Genomic DNA, 5,094 nt, shown 5'->3' on the forward strand with positions numbered 1-5,094 from the left:
TACAGGAATATTGTATGGTGCAAATAGATCTCTGACTTCTGTCATCTCTACTTTTACTGCTTCTGGAATATCTTGTTTAGATTTTGCATTTGCTTGCATTCCTTGAACTTGTTTACAAGATTTTTCTTCTCTTTTGATTGCAAGTTCTTCTTGTTGTTTCTCATATTATTCTTGTTTTTGCTTATTGGCTACTATTTCTGCTGCTTGATTTAGCTTTTCTTGCCATTGTTCTTCTTTAGAGACTGATTTCTTTCTCCACTTTGGTTGTTGATAATTGTGTTGCTTTTGATTTGGTTTTGAATATCCAAGTTCTGATTTATCTTCTTTAGATTGCGAGTGAGGACAAATAGGTTATGAAATACCTTGATGTCACCTACCAATTGGTCCTTTTCCTTTATATCCCATTTTTTGCATGATCTTATAACCATTTCCATATTGCTCTATGGGAATATTGACTTCTACAGTTGTTGCTATAGTTTCATTTTCATCTTTTTACAACCAACCAAGAATGTCCTTGTCTTCAGTTTCTTCTGCAAGTGTTCCAGCTCTAACAAATGCTCCATTAAACATTTCTTTTTATTTTTCTGAGATTCGTGGTTGGATATTTGTAGGCTTTCCATATGATTTAGGTGAAAGTGGAAAATTATGCAAAGAATATTTTACCATTCCTTCATCATTTAATTTGAGCTTTTTATCGAAGGTTTCCCATAACTTTTCTTGAATTTCTTTGGTAGGGTATACTGATTCTTTGTTATGTGGAAATATTGTATCTTGTGTTGGTTTCAGATTATTGCAATATTGGCTTGAGTTTGCAATTATAGTGACCTCTTGTCCTTCATGAGGAAAATTTACACATTGGTGATATGTAGAAGGAACTTCTTGCATGTTGTGAATCCATGGCCTTCCCAGAACAATGTTATAAGAGAGATTCAAATCTAAAACCTGACATAATGTATTCCTTTTCACAGGTCCTATTTTGATTGGTATCATCACAGTTCCTTTAGAAGAATGTTCCTCTTCAGCATAAGCCTTAATGGTTATTTTATTCTTTGAATCTACTGCATGTTCTGAATATCCCAGAGCCTTTATTAAACTTAATGCACAAATGTTTAATCCAAGTCCACCATCTATGAGTACGTGTTTGACATGTGTTTTATTAATGGTGACTTCAACATGTAAGGGAGCATTGTGAGGATGTTTCAAGGATGCATCATCTTTTTCAGAAAATGATAAACAATGAGGGGCTATAAGGTGTCCCACCATGTTTTGAAACTGATCTACATCCAAGTCTTTTGAAACTATTGTTTTCATTAGAGCTTTTTCTAAAATTTCCTTATGCATAGGTGAAACTTTGAGAAGTTCCAAAATTGATATTTGAGAAGGTATTCTTTGCAATTGTTCCACTAAGCTATATTGTCTTGAAGTGGAGGTTGATTCATTCATTATACCTGGAAATGTGACCTTTGCTTTGCTTCTTGTAATAACTTTGATTGGTTATGAAGGTGTGTTATCTTTAACGATGATGTCATTTACCACATCATCATATGTATAAGTGTAGTTCACTCTGACTTTTCCTTTGTCATCTTTTGATTTAGATTGCTCACCTTTTTCATAGTTTTAAAGTGGAGTTTTGAAGGCTAGGTGTGATTCGTTTGTCTTATGACTATCCACTGTTATAGTTCCATTATTGATTAAATCTTGGAAAAGATGTTTCAATCTTTGACAATCATTAGTTTGGTGTCCTTTATTTTGATGGTAATTGCAAAAATGATTGTCATTCCACCAATTAGGTTTGACTTGTGGTTCATAACTTCTTACTTCTGGTAAAATAATCAGTTTGTTCACAAGAAGAGTTTTTAAAGCCGATTCCAAGGGTTCTCCAATGTTTGTGAATTTCTGCGAGGATTGGAGAAGAAAGACTTGGATTTATTATTTTCTTGATTGTTATTGCTTGGGATTTGACTCGATAGATTAAAGATTGGTTGTTGTTTCGTAGCATTATTGTCGTCATTTCCTCCATTGATGACATTCCTATTCTTTGACCACAACTTGGGTTTGTCATTGTTGTTGTTTTTGTTGGTGTTGTTGTTGTTGTTGTTGTAAGAATTATTGTAAATTTTTAGCTCTCCTTTCTTTACCATCGTGTCTTCTATTTTTAGACCATTCTCAATCATCTTGGTGAAAGAAGGAGGACATTGCATTTTTAGATGATAACTCATTTCATTGATAATATTATCAATGAATATATCCATCTTTTCTTGATCAAGTACATCTCTTGGATACCTATTAAACATTCATTTCCATCGCTGCATGAAGATCCTAAAAGATTCTCCATTCTTTTGTTTAACATTGCATAAATCCAACATTGTTATCTCATTCCTTACATTGTAGGAGTATTGTGACATAAACCTATTCATGAGTTCTTCAAAAGATTTGAGTCCAGATGGTAATCTGGAGAACCATTCCATTTGTCCATTTAAACTCCTAGGGAATAGATGCATCAGGTAAGTTTCGTCAAGTGCAAATTCCATACTCATAGTACAAAACTCCCTAATGTGATCTTGAGGATCAGATTTCACATCGTATTTATCATATTTAGGGATCTTGCAATGCTATGGAATTGGTATCATATTCAAACTTTTATCAAAAGGATATGGGCATATATCTTCCAATGAATACTTCTTGGAGCTTGTTCCATTCTGCATATCTTGTATCTGTTGTTGTAGAGTTTGCATTTGCTGAGTGAGATTTAACAATGGATTATCCTTACAGTTTCTCCTTCTCTCTTTGTAAGTTCTTCTATCACTATGCTCTCTTCTTGTTTCATCATGTTCTTTTCTTATTTCTTCACAGATTTCTTTGTTTATATCTTCGTTATTTGGATCATCTGTGTTTTGAGTATTACTTGTTTCCGCATCTTGTTTCAAGCCTTCTATGTTAAAGTCTTGTGGCAATTTAGCTCCTGATTTTGCCAACATCAAAAGACATTTTTCTTTTTGCTTTGCTAATAAATTTTCCATTAGTCTATCAAATTAAAAATCTTGCTCAAGGTCTCTAATGTTGTTATTGACCGCTTCTTCATCAATAGTCGTATACCCAAAAGTGTGAAACGTTGAATTATCTTCTTCTTCCATTTGTTTTTGTTGTTTTCTGAGTTGTTTGTATTGAGCTCTAGTCCAAAATGGCATGTGATTGTTTCAAATTTTTTGAAGTTTTCTAAAGACAACTCAATAGGTGATTATTGGTTTAGGAAGGTATGCTTTGTTGATTTTACCACTATTGTTTGTTCATTGTGATAAAGTGTCTCTTTGTTGAAGAGCACGTCCTTGCAAAATTTCTTCGTCAAATTCTGTCCCGCACCCATGTAAATAGTGACGAAAACGGTGTAGGAATGTCCTATGTTTTAATAAGATCTTGTGATTGATATACAAAAATCTTATCCTTTTCTAAGTAGCTTTATAACTGGGTTTTCTTTTCTTAAGGTGATACTTAAAAGTCATATAAGCATATGATAGTTTACAAGTTTGCTTGATTCCAATGTGAGCACAATTCTTATTTTGATATAACCTAGGTTCAAAATAAGAAAGATATATCCAAGGTAATGAACACAAGGTGGATTGATCAAGTTTCGTGATAGAGGATTTGATATATCCTGATGAGAAATTGACAATGATGTTGATTTTTGCACTTAAGATGTTTGAATCAATAAATTGTTGAATGTTTTATGCTTATGAAAACCTTTTTGGAAATAGCCTGTTGGATTGATGACCCAGTTATCGAACTAGTTTGAAAATGTGTGATAGTTTAAAGACAATTATACTCAAGAAGTGTTTTGATACTGACTTTGAAATTTTGGTTTGATATGCTTTGTTTTAGATGTGAGAAAGCATTTGTGCTAACTTTTTTGGTCAAAAGTGTTAACTTATGGGATAAAAGCGCTATTTTGTTGCTTGAAAGCGCTACTCTGACTATGTTTCAAGGATTCTTTTCAAATTTTCCAGCAAGTTGTTGGATTTTTGCTCATTTTTAGATGACGGCTTTCTTCAAGTTTTGACCATTCTGAGCATGTTATAGACATAGAAGACAATGTTTGAAAAAAAAAATGCACAAGCAAGTACAAATCTTATGGCAGGTTGAGACAATAATTGTTGAATCTCACATGGGGTTTCCCCCGAGGCTACACTATTCAAAGCAAATATTTAGGTGCTTGACCCCACTGGCTCCACACTCGGCACTCACTTCTCTGGGGCAGCCAAGCACCAGTTTCCATGAAAACTCCCCATGGAAAAATTTATATCTCTACTAAGAACCATATGTGTGTGAGTTGCTTTAGAGGTTCGACCTCCTGCGCCAACAATTAGAAGGATTTTGGCAACTAGTACAAGTGGTTTTTAGTAAAGGCTTCTGGTCAGGTGGCCATACATTCAACAATTTCAGCTCTGTAAATGCAGAAGGTTCCCAACCTATAGAGGTTATGCTCCATAGGGTTTATGGGGAAACATAGTGTTAGTATGAACTTATCAACACATGTTGCTTGTGACTTTCATCACAAATACGATTTATTTAGAGTGGATTGGAAGGACTCGATATTAGCCCTTTTCCACTTTGGGTTATTCCCCTCTCACTGGCCCCCTCAAGGCATGTCGGGAAGGCAGACCCTCTTAAGGTTATACATAAAAGAAAGTAGGTCGAGTTTTCTGATCACTGTATGAGGGTGAGAGCATACTTACCTACTACTTCATCAAGCACGAAAAAAAACAAGTTTATTTTAGCCTCCTAAAGTCTATGTGCAACTACTTTAAAGAAGTCACTCAAAATGCAAGTTGCATGCTATCAATTTATCCCCTTAGTTAAGCTAAATGAGCAAGATATGATGTGTTACTTTCCAAAATAAAACTCTTAATTAACTGCGTGAGGAAATGCATGAAATTTGCTTAAAAACAATCCCACACATAAATATGTCAGTAGTTTGAAATTTTTAATTCTTGGACATTCAGACCTGTAGGAAAAGTTTGTTAGTTGTAAATAAAAGCCTTGTCCTAACAAATGCGTTGTCTTTCACCTCAAAATCACTAACCTAGAGGACAAAAGCGT

This window comes from Cryptomeria japonica, chromosome 8 (genome assembly GCF_030272615.1).
Source record: "Cryptomeria japonica chromosome 8, Sugi_1.0, whole genome shotgun sequence".
Taxonomy (NCBI): domain Eukaryota; kingdom Viridiplantae; phylum Streptophyta; class Pinopsida; order Cupressales; family Cupressaceae; genus Cryptomeria; species Cryptomeria japonica.